The sequence below is a fragment of the Schistocerca serialis genome, chromosome 1 (assembly GCF_023864345.2).
Source record: "Schistocerca serialis cubense isolate TAMUIC-IGC-003099 chromosome 1, iqSchSeri2.2, whole genome shotgun sequence".
In the NCBI taxonomy this organism is placed as follows: domain Eukaryota; kingdom Metazoa; phylum Arthropoda; class Insecta; order Orthoptera; family Acrididae; genus Schistocerca; species Schistocerca serialis.
This window is the reverse complement of record NC_064638.1, coordinates 1,092,851,240-1,092,869,950: the sequence shown is the minus strand read 5'-3', so window position 1 is coordinate 1,092,869,950 and position 18,711 is coordinate 1,092,851,240. Positions and strand designations below refer to the sequence as shown.

General features: G+C 38.6%; 1 protein-coding gene across 1 annotated transcript in view; it reads right to left on the bottom strand.

The window, feature by feature from the left end:
* Window positions 1-3,716: 3,716 nt before the first annotated feature.
* LOC126455600 (formylglycine-generating enzyme) overlaps window positions 3,717-18,711 on the bottom strand; it is a 133,495-nt gene continuing 118,500 nt past the window's right edge. Inside the window, 1 exon segment of the mRNA XM_050091361.1 lies at window positions 3,717-4,598. The gene's annotated coding sequence lies outside the window, so the exon portion shown is untranslated.

Sequence of the window (18,711 nt, the reverse complement as noted above, 5' to 3'; positions counted from 1 at the left end):
TTACATATTTACACCCAGTTACGTTTGGCATTTAAACATATTTACGTACAAAACTGTATTTGTTTTTTTTTTCTGATGGACTGCAGCTTTACTGTATGGCTTAATGGCTATGGCACCCACTTCAGTAAAATGGGCCCCCATCTGGATCTCTCTACAATAGGTGCAACAAGCAGCCCAACACTTATCGGCAGTATGACCCATTTGCTTATAATGCCTACAATTTATCTCCATTGTAAATACATGGTGGAAAAACATTGTCTTCACATAGTAATGAAACAAAATGTGTACCTTCTTCCCTTGGCAGTGCAAGGCAAACCATCTTGTGTAGAGATGAGAGTGCCACCTTTATTTGCCCCCCCCCCCCCCCCCCCGTCGTCCATTTCCATGCCCCCCCCCGTCGTCCATTTCCATGCATGCCAAAAAGCAAAAGGCAAAGTCACTGCATTGTAGCCTACCTTGAGGCTTCATATGGTGCACATTACGAATCTTTTAGGGATACGAGTGTAAAATGTGCCATAAAATCTTTCAACTTGCTGATCAGTGGAGGGACAATACCGGTGACACAGCTCGAGCACTGGATGCAGAATTTGAGGCACATGCTGCATGGTTGGCTATAGCTGCAGTGTCTTCATCAACAACTGCAGTGGGAATGCGCTGACTCCCTCTCCCTGTTGCACTCATAAATCACCTTCTCCTTCGATTTCATCATCACATTCTGATATGGGGCTTCTTCGCAACTGTTTCTGTTTGGGATATTCTCACATTGCAGCACTGCTATTGCTGCCGTGCTGATAATACAACTTACCAGCAGTACGCAGTCTTTCTTCTCAATAGCCATCATACAGAAAACTTCAAACTGTTTAACCCTTTACACCAACGGTCACTTCACAAAAGAAATCAACATGTGTTGCCAAGGGAGCGGTCCTATTGCATTCTGTGACAGGCGGATCCATATACTGAAAGAATGACAATCCTATTCTGTATCCCTATCAGAAACAACAACAGACGCAATCAGTTGTATCCTGGTTTTCAATTGACCCATATACATCAAATGAAAAACAGGATACAGTTTTATGCAAAATTAATAAGATGACAACTCTAACATGGGTGTTCTGTAATACAGTTAACCTATGTCGGTCAACTAAATAATGCAGAACCACTATTACCCAAAATATTAAACACCAACAAACCCAATAACAACAGAAAACAATAAAATTAAAATAAAAAAGCTTTAACATAGCTTCAGAACTTTCTGCCCCGAAATAACATCCCCCAAACCCGAAACTCCACTGCAGGCTGGCCCTTCGATACTTGGTTTTCCCAAAAGCAGCCTCATAAATTTCTACATTGTCACGCACCCCCCAAAGACCCACTGTACTTCAAATGCTGCCCACATGCTTCTCGACAAAATGAGTACTTGTCGATTACAGTACACCCACTGGCATTCATGCACACACAACTGCACAGGATACCTCATGCATCAACAATAAGTAATTTTCGTAATGTCTCTCAAAGCCACCTTAAATTTTTCAAACCATGTTTGCTTCTAAAGGAAGTCCACAATCTCTCTTGGTACATCTACAAACATATAAATCATTAGTGCACCATGATGACACACTCATCAGTGGCCACACAGCATCGAACAAATTCAGCAGTTAATCATGATATTTGTAAAAAACGAACTATAGATAACGTACCTATGCCAGTCAGGTTGTTCCTTATTCATTCACCCCAAATATCTGAAAACTGCTCAAAATGAAATTTAAAATTTATAAAGTATTACCTAAAATACTACAAACACTCACTACCAGATCAAATGACAACCAATAAATTAAAACATTTACATAAATTCTTTAAAACAACAACCAACAACAAAACACACACACAATTTGTTTCTTTCAGTGCCACATTCATTATTGAATTATTCATTATTAAACTTACAATTTGATGCTTCATTTCCCATGATAACAGTTTATTCTCCATGACTCAGAAATAAGGATATTATCATCTATGACTTGAAATATGATGTTGTTAGTCAAAGATAATGTTTTGTGTCCCATTCTTCAGTTGACCAGACTACAGTCATTCCTGGTGCTGTTTTGGTGGTGTTACCAGAAGCTGATAGGCAGGCTCTTGATATCGAATGTTGGAATACTATTATCTTCAACTGTACTTCTTGCTAGTTGTGGTGTTTTGGAGGTAGTGTTATTCTGGCTGCCTTCCCTACAACTACTCATACACATCAGTGTGTGCTGCTAAGTAATCTGCCTATTCAGATAGGCTAAGCTACGCTGTCACATTTCCTTGCTCCACAATAAAAGTTCGGGACAGACCAAAACACACTTAAAAAACTATTTCTCCTCACTGAAAGCTTGAATGACACTTAAACAAAAACTATCAGCAAAATTTGAATGCTGTTTACATCACCTTGACAACATAGATGTATTTCTGCTCGACGATGATGATGATGATGATGATGATGATGATGATGATGTGGGACAGGATAGTCCAGACCACAGAGTTATAATAAGGGGAGATGGTGCTACAAAATTACGCTGTACGTTGCTTTGATGCTGATGCTGCCATGTTAGAAGCACCAAAACTAGCAGACTACTGTTTACTATTGCTTTATTCTTAATTTCTGTCATGTGCACACAACATTTGTTTCAAATAGAAAATGTTAAAGTGCTTTTGTGAATAGCACAGCTTGAGGAAGACATTTCTAGAGTTTTTCTGGTCTTGAATATATATTTGATATGATAATATGGCACATTTTGCCTTGAAAATGTAACTTTTTTTTGTTATACATTGTGAATTACCAAGAAGACAAGTACGTGATGTGAAAAGGCCGCTTTCATAAACCATCATTTTTCCTTAATACAGACTGATGAAACTGATGTTAGGGCTACGATCTCTTCCTGAAAATGCTAAAAACATATTTTGTTATGTTTGATCTGTTTCAATCTTCTTCTCAGAGAGAGCTATCTGAGCTGCACTGGTAGGATATTTCAAGTCAGATGACATGAATAAAACCATTAGAGTAAAAGCAAACAGCACAACCAAAATTTATCTACATAAAAGCAAATATCAAACAATGGAAGCTCCAGGTGGGAATATCAACAATATAGGAAAAGGCAGATTGATACTTACTGTAAAGAAGACATGTCAAGTTGTAGACAAGTACAAATAAAGACACTCACATCTTTCGGCCAAAAGTTATATGTTAGTGTATTAATTGTGCCTGTCTGCAACTTGACATGTCTTCTTTACAGTAACTAGCAATCTGTCTTTCCCTAGATTGTTAAAAGCAAATATTGTTTGAATGAGTCCACTTACAAATGCTGTGTGATTCCTATAGACTTTAGGCTAAAAGTAGAAAGATTAATACACCTGTAAATGACACAAGCTGCCATTTTTCGATCCAAGCACTTCCATCAGACGTTAATGTTTGGGTGCAACTAACATGGCGGACATTAGGTTCAAGCCGTAACAACTTTCCTTATTATACCCCCATGGTCAGGAAATATAGCCATGTTTCCTCTGAATTGAACAATGTGTGTCTCCGATTTGAAATGATTAAGATTTTTCCTGGTAATGTAAGAATGTCAGGACTAAATTGTATTTCATATGTATTGAAAAATCAACATTTATCTTGGCTGATTTGGTGTCATTTGTGTTAAGCTTAATTTTACATAGAACATGTAAAAGAAATAGCATGGCATACAATAATATTTTATTTTTTCATAACAAATGAACATACATATACGTCTGGAAGACTTTGTATCAGGAACATAAACTTTTAAGTACAATATATACCAAGGAACATCAACCAATAAAATACATATACATCATTTTCTGCTACAGAATTTGAGAATTCTAGATGTGGCAGGATTTTCATTTATTGTCTTAGAGAAATAACCCTTTCAACATGAATACACTGATGGAACTCTTGCAATCTCTCTCTCTCTCTCTCTCTCTCTCTCTCTCTCTCTCTCTCTCTCTCTCTCTGTGTGTGTGTGTGTGTGTGTGTGTGTGTGTGTGTGTGTGTGTTTATGCAGATACAAATTTCACCTGCAGTGGCCTTCTTTGTCACAGTCAAACAAAATTTAAAACGTTCACTTTCAGAAGGCACTTCAATGGCATAAGACTGATAGTTACTATTGAGTATTGTAGTGCACTATTTAGTTTAGTTTCATGAGTGGCATTTCATAATTACAGGCCAAACGTTCTTGGTATTCCATACATAAATACATGCATACCATACATACATACATACATACATACATACAGAGAAAAGCACGGTTTTCCATAGTGGTCACTTCCTGCATTGCAGAAGTTACGTATCGTTCCCTCCTTGTTGGTCCCTGTTGCATTGTTTCTTAAGCTGTGAGAGAGCATAACCCAAATCATATCTACACACCATTCTCATCGTTACAATAAAAACTGGACTCAACCAGAAAACAAAAATCCCAATATCAAAGCTAAACATCTATAAACCACATACAAAAATATATGCCATCACATGTCCGAATATTAAGTACGTAACATTCACTTAAGTCCACTGCCCTGTGCGGTGCCCGTCTGGTTCTAAACTCCATCTGAAACACACAACAGAACTATGAGAACCTATTAATAGCACAACATTAAGCAATGTGTGTGCCTACAGGGTCATGTGTTTTAATACTACTCAGTGTGGAACATTTTGCCCAGGAGCGAATAAAATTACACTTTTGGGCAAATACATCAAATTTTTAAAAGTGACAAGTGAATACCTTATATTATTTCTGACACAAGGGCCCAACTATTTACCAGCCAACAAAACAATAACTGCTACAAGGCTGACAGACATGTAAGTGAAAGTTCCTACACTTGCTGCTTCAGGATGAGGATGGTGAACTGTACTTTTACTTTAGTATATATTGCAAGTATACATACATTCCACGATCAAATTTGCAAGAGTAAACATGATAATTGTTTCCAACAAAGTGAACTTTGGCTGTAAACATAAAATGAAATAAAGAGTGTAAAAGAATATTTTTGTATAACTGCTAAAGAAGTGCAGTGAAATATTCATAACGATTGGTTTTATGTTACATGTGACTGACTACTGTGTACAGAGGAGGCTAAAGAAAGAGGGGTGTTGCTGCAGCAAAGAATGTTTCATAGCAATATCCACTGCAGACCATATTAGTGTAAAAACTGTTATGATGAATCAGTTATAATAAAATGATTGTTGTTGTTGTTGTGGTCTTCAATCCAGAGACTGGTTTGATGCAGCTCTCCATGCTACTCTATCCTGTGCAAGCTGCTTCATCTCCCAGTACCTACTGCAACCTACATCCTTCTGAATCTGTTTAGTGTATTCATCCCTTGGTCTCCCTCTATGATTTTTACTCTCCATGCTGCCCTCCAATACTAAATTGGTGATCCCTTGATGCCTCAGAACATGTACTACCAACCGATCCCTTCTTCTAGTCAGGTTGAGCTACAAACTCCTCTTCTCCTTAATTCTATTCAATACCTCCTCATTAGTTATGTGATCTACCCATATAATCTTCAGCATTCTTCTGTAGCACCACATTTCAAAAGCTTCTATTCTCTTCTTGTCTAATCTATTTATCGTCCACATTTTACTTCTATACATGGCTACACCCCATACAAATACTTTCAGAAACGACTTCCTAACTCTTAAATCTATACTTGATGTTAACAAATTTCTCTTCTTCAGAAACGCTTTCCTTGCCATTGCCAGTCTACATTTCGTACTCTCTCTACTTCAACCATTATCAGTTATTTTGTTCCCCAAAGAGCAAAACTCCTTTAATACTTTAAGCGTTTCATTTCCTAATCTAATTCCTGCAGCATCACCCGATTTAATTTGACTACATACCATTATCCTCATTTTGCTTTTGTTTACGTTCATCTTATATCCTCCTTTCAAGACTGTCCATTCCGTTCAACTGCTCTTCCAAGTCCTTTGCTGTCTCTGACAGAATTGCAATGTCATATGCGAACCTCAAAGTTTTTATTTCTTCTCCATGGATTTCAATTCCTAATCCGAATTATTCTTTTGTCTCCTTTACTGCTTGCTCAATATACAGATTGAATAACATCGGGGATAGGCTATAACCCTGTCTCACTCCCTTCCCAACCACTGCTGCCCTTTCATGCCCCTCGACTTCCCAACCACTGCTGCCCTTTCACGCCCGTCGACTCTTACAACTGCCATCTGGTTTCGGTACAAATTGTAAATAGCCTTTCACTCTCTGTATTTTACCCATGCCACCTTCAGGATTTGAAAGAGAGTACTCCTGTCAACATTGTCAAAAGCTTTCTCTAAGTCTACAAATGCTAGGAACGTAGGTTTGCCTTTCCTTAATCTATTTTCTAAGATAAGTCATAGAGTCAGAACTGCCTCACGTGTTCCAACATTTCCACGGAATCCAAACTGATCTTCCCCAAGATTGGCTTCTACCAGTTTTTCCATTCATCTGTAAAGAATTTGTGTTAGTATTTTGCAGCCGTGGCTTATTAAACTGATAGTTCAGTAATTTTCACACCTGTCAACACCTGCTTTTTTTGGGATTGGAATTATTATATTCTTCTTGAAGTCTGAGGGCATTTCGTCTGTCTCATACATCTTGCTCACCAGATGGTAGAGTTTTGTCAGGGCTGGCTCTCCCAAGGCTATCAGTAGTTGTAATTGAATGCTGTCTACTCCCGGGATCTTGTTTCAACTTAGGTCTTTCAGCGCTCTGTCAAACTCTTCACACAGTATCATATCTCCTATTTCATCTTCATCTACATTCTCTTCCTTTTCTATAATATTGTCCTCAAGAACATCACCCTTTTATAGACCCTCTATATACTCTTTTCGCCTTTCTGCTTTCCCTTCTTTGCTTAGTACTGGGTTTCCATCTCAGCTCTTGATATTCATGCAAGTGGTTCTCTTTTCTCCAAAGGTCTCTTTAATTTTCCTGTAGGCAATATCTATCTTGCCCCTAGTGATATGCACCTCTGCATCCTTACATTTCTCCTCTAGCCATCTCTGCTTAGCCATATTGCACTTCCTGTCGATCTCATTTTTGAGACGTTTGTATTCCTTTTTGCCTGCTTCATTTACTTCATTTTTATACTTTCTCTTTTCATCAATCAAATTCAATATCTCTTCTGTTACCCAATGATTTCTATTAGCCTTTGTCTTTTTACCTACTTGATCCTCTGCTACCTTCACTATTTCATCACTCAAAGCTCCCCATTCTTCTTCTACTGTATTTCATTCCCCCATTCTTATCAATCCTTCCCTAATGCTCTCCCTGAAACTCTCTACAACCTCCGGTTTAGTCAGTTTATCTGGGTCCCATCTTCTCAAATTCCCACCTTTTTGCAGTTTCTTCAGTTTTAATCTACAGATCATAACCAATAGATTGTGGTCAGAGTCCACATCTGCCCCTGGAAATTGTCTTACAATTTAAAACTTGGTTCCTGAATCTCTGTCTTACCATTATATACCGGTAATCTATATGTGACCTTCCAGTATCTCCAGGCTTCTTCCATGTATACAACCTTCTTTTATGATTCGTGAATGAAGTGTTAGCTATGATTAAGTTATGCTCTGTGCAAAATTCTAGCAGACAGCTTCCTCTCTCATTCCTTACTCCCATTCCATATTCACCTAATACGTTTCCTTCTCTTTCTTTTCCTACTATTGAGTTCCAGTCCCCCATGACTATTAAATTTTCGTCTCCCTTCACTATCTGAATAAAATGATTACATGTAGATATTCCATGCAAAAATGTAAGATAAGAAATGCTGTTTAACAGGAATTATTTGTCCTTAACTTTTGTAAGTGGAAGTTGTTGAGAAGACAGACTGCTTTGTCAATTTTATCTTGACACGTTTAGAATAATGGTCATTGATATTTGCAAATTATTCAAAAAATTCAACTAATCATAATCTTCCTCCTCTTCTTCTTCTTCTTCCTGAAATGTTTCTGCTTACACAGGTCATTCACAGAGTCTTTTCCAAGCTTCCGATTTCTCTCACTGTCTATCATTCAGCATCTCCTCCCATTGCAGTCCTCTTTGGTTCAGATCATCATTCACATGGTCTCTGTATCTTGTTTGTGGTTTTACGATTGGTCTTTGTCCAGATTCTGTCCATTCTATGGCTCTTATTGAAAGTCTTTCTGGTCACAGTCTTTTGATGTGGCCAAACCATTTCAGCGTGTTTCTCTCCACAGTTTATTTTAGGTGCTTGATCTGCATAATGTTTCATTGCTTATCCTACCCCTCCTCATCTTACTCAGGATCCCTCAAAGACTGCACCTCTGTTGCTTGTATTCCACTCAGATCTTTCTTTGTCCAAGTCCGATATTCTGATCCACAGATAAAAATTGCCAAATGACATTTATAACATGATCTTTCCTTTGGCAAATATTTTCCAATTTCTAATTATGTCCGATACATAATAAAAAAAAACATGAACAATTTTCTATTCTCTCTGAAACTGCATCCTTGATGTTTCCTTTCTTGGTTAATTTATTTCCTATATACTTGAAAGTACCTACTTCTTCAATAATTTTTCCACTCCAAGTTGCAGCCTTCATTTTTCCTGCTGGTTTTCTTTACTTCACTTTTCATTGAGCTTATTTCCATGCCTGCTTCTTCAATTACTTTCTACCACGTACAAAGTTTTCTTCCTATTTCTACTCTTGTAAGATTGTTTTCAGGTGTGCCGCAGGGGAGTGTTGCTATTCAAAATATATATAAATGACCTTGTGGATAACATTGGAAGTTCACTGAAGCTTTTTGCGGATGATGCTGTAGTATATTGAGAGGTTGTCACAATGGAAAATTGTACTGAAATTCAGGAGGATCTGTAACGAATTGACGCATCATGCAGGGAATGGCAACTGAATCTCAGTGTAGACAAGTGTAATGTGCTGCGAATATGCAGAAAGAAAGATCCTTTATCATTTAGCTACAATATAACAGGTCAGCAACTGGAAGCAGTTAATTCCATAAATTATCTGGGAGTAGGCATTAGGAGTGATTTAAAATGGAATGACCATATAAAATTAATCATCGGTAGAGCAGATGCCAGACTGAGATTCATTGGAAGAATCCTAAGGAAATGCAGTCCAAAAACAAAGGAAGTAGGTTACAGTACACTTGTTCGCTCACCGCTTGAATACTGCTCACCGGTGTGGGATCCGTACCAGATAGGGTTGATAGAAGAGAGAGAGAAGATCCAACGGAGAGCAGCACACTTTGTTACTGGATCATTTAGCAATCGCGAAAGCGTTACGGAGATGATAGATAAACTCCAGTGGAAGACTCTGCATGAGAGAAGCTCAATAGCTCGGTACAGGCTTTTGTTGAAGCTTTGAGAACATATCTTCACCAAGGAGTCAAGCAGTATATTGCTCCCTTCTACATATATCTTGTGAAGAGACCATGAGGATAAAATCAGAGAGATTAAAGCCCACACAGAGGCATACCAACAATCTTTCTTTCCACAAACAATACAAGACTGGAATAGAAGGGAGAACCAATAGAGGTACTCAAGGTACCCTCCCCACAGACAGTCAGGTGTCTTGCGGATTATGGCTGTAGATGTAGATTTAGATTTTCTTTCCATATCATCGGCCGTTGACTCTTTGCGAACTTTCCTTATGATACTGTCCATGATTATATTAGAAAGAACTGGTGTGTGCACACTTCGTTGCCAAACCATCAAACCTCTGTGTCCATTCTAAACAATTATGATTTTTTCAACAAGGTAAGGAAAAAGTTAGATTACTACTCACCATCGGAAGCTAAGACGAGTCCGAACTGCCAGAGGTGGCTGTCATATGTGTGTGAGGTGTGCTTGCTTTTGTGTGTGTGTGTGTGTGTGTGTGTGTGTGTGTGTGTGTGTGGCACGCATGAGGGCAGCTGGCATGTGTTTTTCCCTTTTCTGAAGAAGACTTTCACCAAAACAAAAGCTAGGTGTGTAACAGTCTTTACACTGTGCTGCCTGCAACTCAATGTGTCATCTTTACAGTGAGTAGCCATCTAACTTTTTCATTATATTGTCGATATTCCAACCTGGAGTTTCCATAAAGATTCCTTTTGACAATTTTAATCTACTTACCACCTCGCCATATCTCTTCCCTTCAAACAATGTCTAAAGCCTTTTTTACATCTATGAATGCAACTACAATGTCTTTCTCAATTTCCCATTTCCTTTCTACAACTTGTTTGGCTGTAAATATGGCATCTACAGTATATCTTCCACATGGATTATTGTTGTTCTCTTAATTGTGGTTCTATCTTATTTCTGATTTTCTGTAAAATTGTCTTTCCATAAATCTTCATGCATTGGCACAACAGTGCTATTCTGCTGTAATTCTCACAGAGCATGTTGTTGCCCTTCTTAAAGATAGGTACAATAATTGCCTTTGTCCAATCATGAGGAATCTTTCCACATGTCCATACTATCCTAATTATTCTAGACAACCACCAAATTTCTGTAGTCCTGCGGCTTTGACCATTTCCTCTGTGATGGCATCTACTCGAGGAGCTTTGCCATTTTTCATTTCTAATACAGCTTTCACTACATCCAACATCTGCAGATCTTCTCTTTCTGTTCGCTCTGTGATGGCTTTTATCTTTTCTCTCTCCCTACATCATCACTTGCATTTGTTTCATCTTAATAATTTTAGAAATTTATTAATGGAAAAATTTCCATGAGTAATTACAGTATAGTTCCTGAGTCTCTTTCTGCTGAATGACAATTAGGACATACTAAAAATTAAAGCTTCAACTGTTTTTCCTTTACACTGTATATGTTTGTTGTGTCATCAGTTGCATTCCAGTTTTTCCTCTTGTAGTATGTGGATGCTTCGCCTTAGGTTAGATATTATTAGCCATCACACATTTTAATAAAATGTACTGCCCACGCTCACGAACCACGGACCTTTCTGAAGTGGGTGGCTTGCGTGCCTCAGTGATATAGACAGCTGTACTGTAGGTGGAAACACAACAGAGGTATCTGTGGAGAGGCCAGGCTAGCCTGTGGTCCCTGAAGAGGGAGGCAACGGTCTTTATGAATGGCTGATCCGGCCTTGTAACTTTAGCCAACAAGGCCTTGTTATGTTGGTACTGTGAAAGACTGAAAGCAAGGTTAAACTACTGCCAGTATATTTCTTGTGAAATTGCACCTCTACTGTACACCTTCATGATGATGGAATCTTCTTGGTTAAAATATACCCTCCATTTTGATCTCTGGGTGGGGACTACTCAGCAGGATGTAGTCATCAGGAAAAACAAGAACCAGCATTCTACAGAAGAGAATGTGAATATCAGTTCCCTTAATCAGTAGGTAGGTTAGACAATTTAGAAAGGGAGATGGATAGGTTGAGGTTACAAGCAGCTGCAGGAAGAATTGACTTCTGGTCAGGTCAGTCACAGCTATCAACACAAAATCAAATTGGAGTAACGCAGATGTAGCCCTGATAATGAATAAGAAAATAAGAATGCAGGTGAGCTACTGTGAACAGAAGAGTCCATGAATTATCATAGCCAAAACAGACACAAAGCCAACACCCACCCCAGAAGTGCTAGTTTATATGCCAACTAGATCTGCAGATGATGAAGACATTGAAATAATGTACGCTGAACAAAGGAAATGATTCACACAGATAAGGGAGATGAAAATGTAATTGTGATAGGGAGCTGGAATTCAATACTAAGAAAAGAAAGAGACGAAAAAGCTGCAAAACGTGGAGAAAATGAAAGAGAAAGCTGCTACACAGAATTTTGCACAGAACTTAACTTAAATAATTGCTAACACTTGGTTTAAGAATCACAAAAGAAGGCGGTCTTATGTGGAACAGACTTGTGACACTGGAAGATTTCAGACTTATTATATAACATCAAGACAAATTTTGAAACTAGATTTTAAACTGTAAGACATTTTCAGGAATTGATGCGGACTCCAACCATAATTTATTGGTTATGAACTTCAGGTTAAAACTACAGAAACTGCAAAAAGGTAGGAATTTAAGGAGAAGGGACCTCTAGATTTGATAGAATCTTCACAGGTTGTTGAAAGTTTACAAGGAAGAGACTAAAACCGAGAAAAGGAATACAACAGAAGATGAAGGGGCAGCTTTATGAGATGAAATAATGAAAGCAACAGAGGATCACATAGATAAAGAGACAAGGCCTAATAGAAATCCTTAGATAACACAAGAGATACTGGGTTTAAATGATGAAAGGAAGAAATGCAAGGCTGCAGCAAATGAGGCAGGCAAAAGGGAATACAAAAGTCGAAAATTGAATGACAGAAAATGTAAAATGGCTAAGTAGGAATGGCTAGAGGGCAAATGAAAGTCTGTGGAACCATGCATGATGAGGGGAAAGTCAGATGCCATTTATAGTAAAATTAACAAGACCTATGGAGAAAAGAGGAGTAGCTGTATTTATAACAAAATTTCAGAGTGCAAACCTGTACTAAGGGAAGAAGGGAAAAGGCGTAAGTAATGTATCATGGATCCATATAAGGGAATCAAATTGAAATCATCATCATACACACATCAAAAAGAGTTTAGCATCACCTCTGTTCCAAGAGTTCCAAAACCTGTACAGAAAAATGGAAGAGAGAGCAACATACACATCACTTCCGCTCCTTTTATTGCTCATGAAAACCACACATTGCATGTTGTACCAACATACAGTGAGACCTTCAGAAGCAGTGGTCCAGATTTCTGTACACACCAATACCTCTAATACCCAGTAGCAGGTCCTCTTGCATTGAAGTATGCCTGTATTCTTCGTGGCATAGTATCCGCAAGGCACTGCTGGTCCAGATTGTTCCACTCCTCAATGGCAATATGGTGTAGATCCCTCAGAGAGGTTGGTGGGTCATGTCATCCATAAACAGCCCTTTTCAATCTATCCCAGGCATGTTTGATAGGGTTCATGCCTGGAGAACATGCTGGCCACTCTAGTCGAGTGATGTCGTTACTCTGAAGGAAGTCATTCACAAGATGTGCATTATGGGGATGTGAATTGTTGTCTATGAAGACAAATGCCTCGCCAATACGCTGCCAATATACTTGCACAATTGGTTGGAGGATGGCATTCACGTATAATACAGCCATTACAGTGCCTTCCTTGACCACCAGTGGTGTACGTTGGCCCCACATAATGCCACCCCCAAAACAGCAGTTAACCTCCACAAACCTACTTTCATAATACTTACTGTTTTAGAGAAGGCTATTGACACTTAACTGAACCACATTCTTAGAAACTTTGAAGTTAGTAGGGATAGAATACAAAAAGCAAAAGGTTATTTACAACTTGTACAGAAGCAAGATTACAGTTACAAGAGCCTAAGGACATGAAAGGGAAGTAGTAGTTGAGATGGGAGTGAGACAAGGTTGTGGCCTAGCCATCATGTTATTCAATCTACATACTAAGCAAGCACTAAAGAAACCCAAGGAGAAATTTGGAAAAGGAATTGTGTTCATGGAAGAGAAACAAAAACTTTGGCGTTTGCTGATAACATTCTGTCACATGGTTCTGGGCTCTGAAGAGCAGTCGAAGGGATTGGATAGTGTCTATGCTGATGAAATTGGATTAAGAAATGGCACACTGAAAGCAGACGATGAATTTTGCTATTTGGGTAGTAAAATAATTGATGATGACTGAAGTAGATAATATGTTGAAAGGAAAAATACTACGGCAAGAAGAAATCATTAATTTGGTACCTGAAACTACTATTAGTCATTTCTTTGTGTGTTTCATTGCAAACAGAGCAAGGGAATACCAATTCTCTACATGCCTCCATAAATTCCTGATTTCTCTTATCTTCATGGACCTTAGGTGAAACACACATTGGAGAATTTGACTGAACCAACCAATAACACATCCAGCAGCCCACCTCTGAATTGCTTTGTTGTCTTACTTTAATCTGAACTGGTGGGGATACCAAACACTCACTCAAGTAGTACTCAAGCATGGGTTGCACTGATGTTCTATATGTGGTCTCCTTTATGAATAACTACATTTTTTAGCAAATCTCCCAAGAAACCAGAGTCTGCTATTCGCCTTCCCCATTACCATCCTGTGTTCATTCCATTTTGTATCACTTTCCCATGTCATGCCGAGATATTTAATCGATGCGTGTGTCGTGCAGCACACTACTAATGCCATACTTGAACATTACAGGATTGTTTTCCTACTCATCTGCATTAACTTACATTTTTAATACATTTAATGCTAGCTGCCATTCACCACACCAACTAGAAATTTTGTCTAAGTAATCCTGTATCCCCCTCCAGTAATTCAACTATGACACCTTCCTGTGCACCACAGCATCATTAGCATACTGCCAAAGATTGCTGCTTGCCTTGCCCATCAGTTCATTTATGTATACTGAAAATAAGAGCAGTCCTGTCACACTTCCTTGGGGCACTCCAGACAATATATTTTCTCTGATGAATGCTTGTCGTTGAGGCATGTACTAAATTGTGTGCTTATGAAGCTTGAAGCCACTCATATATCAAAGGCATATTCCCCCAAGCATCTTTGTTAATGATATGTAGAGGGGCACTGTGTCAAACACATTCCGGAAATCTAAGAATATAGACTCTGCCTTTCCTTCATCTATGGCTCACAGATTATCATGCAAGGAACAAGGAAATTGAGTTTGCATGACTGATGTTATCTAAAGCTGTGCTGATTTGTGGACACAGGCTCTTCTGTCTCAAGTAACATTATTGTATCTGAACTGAGAATACATTCAAGAATTCTGCAGCAATTTGTTGTTAAGGATATTAGTATACAAACTTGCAAATCCATTATTTTATCCTTATTATGTACAGGAGTCACCTGTACTTTTTTCCTTAATCTTGGGACTTCATGCTGGGGGACAGATTCACAATAAATGCAATTTAAATAAGGAGCCAATGACAGAGCACTCTCTGTAAAACCAAACTGGAAGCCAGGGATGCCTATTGTGATGTCCTCCATACAGGTGTCTGTGTGACAGTCAAATGACAGTAAGCTTGTAAGAGCCTCTTGCACCAATGCTCCCTTGAATGCAAAATTTAAATCTTCCTCTACCCTTTTGGTGTCTTCTATTGCTACACCAGAGTGGTCAACGAATGACTGGATGGAAGCCTTTGACCCACTTAGAAACTTTATGTAGGACCAGAATTTTTCGAGTTCTTGGCAACATCTTTTGCTAATGTATGACAGTGGTAGTAGCTGTATGCTTCGCGCATCAATCTTTTTACAGATACACAAATTTCTGTTAACTTTTGACCATCATCATTTGCGTGTCCTTTTATTAAATCAAGTGTGCAACAGTCTCTGTTCCCTCAGCATTTTCCGAATTCTGTCATTAAACCTCTCATATTGGAAATATATGATGTTCATTCACTGTCTAAGTAAGACGCTAACAACTGCTTATCTGCTCTTTCTAGCAAAAATGCTCTCCTAGCCTTTTTGATAGATTTAGTAACCACTGTCCCTCTGAAGATGTGGTCACTAATCCTTGTCTCTATACTAACATTGCTGATAAGGTCAGAACTGTTTGTAGCTACAAGATATAAAATATTTTCATTGTGGGTAGGCCGCTGAACTTTCTGCTCAAGAGCGTTTTCAGAAAACTGTGTTCAGAAGTACTTCACAAGACTGTCTGTCTGTACCATCTGCAATGAATCCTTAGATGTCCCAGCCTACACATGATAAGTGAAAGTTGCCTCCAACTACATCTCCACCTCTATCTACATGGCTACTATGCTAATCACATATAAGTGTCTGGCAGAGCGTCACTGAACCTCCTTTGCAATAATTCTCTGTTATTCCACTCTCTAACAGCATGCAGGAGAAAAAAAAACTTAAATCTTTCCGTGTGAGCAATGATTTCCCTTATTTTATGGTGACTAATACTGTATGAGTTCGGTATTTTGCCACTACTGAATGTAGACTTTTTTTGAATATTTGAGAACTGCCATGGTAGAATCAGAGGGCTGGTAAAAATGTCTGATAATTACCTTGAGTTTCCCTAGAACTGTTACACGCATTCAGGTAACTTAAGGCAGACTCGATTTCGACCTTGACAGACACAATATTTTTGTCAAATGCAATGACCTTCCTGTGGCATCTACTCTGTCTTTACAATATACATTCCATGCCTCACTAAATGTTTCAGAGCTTTCTACTTTGGATTTCAGCCAGCTCTCAGTTCCAAGAATAATTTGGACATGACATCCTTCCTGAAGACAGTAAATTCAGGAACTTTCTTATGAATACTTTGATAGCTTCTGTTAAAATTTTCATAGTTGAAGTGTCTTTATTTTCTAGCTGACCTGATTTCACTCTGCATTTCGACTGGTGAGTGTTCACTGGAGAATCCAAAACTACTGCATAGCCTAAAAAAAATACATGTGCTCTTGATATGTAATAAGTTGTGGTTTAGCCCATCTGTTATGTTTCCTGCTCCCAAGAACAACTAGAGTCGCCCCCTCCCCTCCCCACCCTTTCCCCCTGCCTTCTCATTCTATATCTAATGCAGGTGGACTTTTAATATACATGTAAAATTGTTATTTACAGCAAATCTCATTCAAACTTATAGCTCATTTGTTTATATTTATCTGCATGAGTATAACAATGCAATTGGTTTTCCTGTGAGCCTGAATAATTAAAAGTGACACCTAATAAAATTTACAACAAAGTCAGATTACAGGAGAAACACCGTGAGCAAATAAGCAGCAGAGAAGGTATCATTATCGCTCTTTCGAAAGCAGATGATTCCAACTTTCTGAGAATGTACTTAGAATTATCTGAAATTAATTAAATCACAAAATAATTCATATTAAACAGACAGACCCTCAAAATTTCAATCACCATTTTGCTTTAATGACTGCAAGATTCTGAACTTTGACAACATAATCTTATTGTTGATTTTTTCTGGATCTGACATCACCACTTGCTACTTAATTCAGTCAGTAATTAACATTTTGAATAATTTTATCATGAAATATTTGTTGCAAGATGGATGCCATACTTATAAATAGGGGATTTCCGATGATGCATAATAATAATGCTCTGTATACTTTTGTGGATTATTAACCTGAAACATTTTTTATAAAAAAACAGTAGTAAATTCTTTGAGTCCATGCCAAATAGTAGAAACTAACCCAACAGAATTCCAAGGTTTTATTACATATACACATCACACCAGTGCCCCCGCGTCTACCACATTAGCCATGTACAGGGATAAGAAAGTCTAAATACTGCTAGCCTGGTGCTCACAATTTTGTATCGATTAAGGTGAACTCTGCATCTTCATGTAAGTGTGCAAAAAGTGTGCCTGCAAAGAATATGAAACTGTGTAATACCTTGGCATCTTAAAATCTAAGGCAACCTAGTAAATGCTCAACTTAAAAAGTACTAATGAATTGCAAATTTGAGTTTCATGCCGGGGTTACAGTTTCTGGTGTGACATTATTTTGAGCTGCTTTTCAACTAAAACTGTAACCTGTTCTAGAAATCAGATGACTCTCCTTCCTTACGTACCTTTAGGGAGGACATGCACTTTTGTTTACCTGTAGAAACTGTGAAATGTGAAACCAGAACTGGCCACCAACTTGGCTAGAGTGCAAATATATTGGGATGTATCACTTTAAAACTTATTTCACATCCACTCTACATTATTTGGATCTACCCTACATGGCCCCAGTTTTCAGGATACCATTTCAGTTCAACTACATATGAGACTAAGATTCTTCAAAACAGAGTGCAACTACAGACTATAGATAAGGAGAATGTCACACACTCCGTGGATGCTCTGCTAGGAACACGTCACTGGTGCCCATGTGAGCCACAACTTGCAGACAATTGCAACATGCATGCTCGACAGCTACAGGCAGTGCCTCATCCACAACTCGGATGAGGTCCCCAGGCAGATGTACTAAGAGTACATTGAATTTATTTTTGGCCCTGGTTGGTATTTCCTTAAAGGGCTTCATAATGTGCCTGGCACTGGAGTTGCCGATAACTAGAAAACCCCTCTCTGTGTGACTGCTCAGACCATGCTGAAGGATTGGCCACCTGTCCATTCACAGGGTGTATGGGCGAGGCCAATCAGCCAGCCTCGACACTGACACTCTGCCTCAAGGGATGTGAATGCATTACCACATGCCACTCACTTTGTGATGAGTGCAGGTCCCCATGTCGGGTACACTGCAAGGCACCTCAGCAGCAGAGGCTCTGGGGTGTTCCATGTGACTTGCTAGATTCTCCAAAAAATTGAACAAAGCTCCAGAGCACGTTGGAATCCCTGTCACATTCTGTAGTAAATTTGCAGCTGAATTAGCTCCTCTTCTAACTATAGTATGTCACAGATCCCTCGAACAAAAAACCATGTCCAGTTCTTGGAAAAAGGCACAGGTCACACATGTCTACAAGAAGGGTAGTAGATGTGATCCACAAAACTACCATCCAATATCCTTAATGACTATTTGTTGAAGAATCTCAGAACATATTCCGCGTTCAAACATAATGAGGTACTCTAACTGAATGATCTCCTCTGTGAAAACATTGATAATGTGAAATTCAACTTGCACTTTTCTCACATGACGTACTGAATGCTTTGGATCAAGGCAACCAGGTACGTGCTGTATTTTTTTATTTCCAAAAAAGCATTCAACTC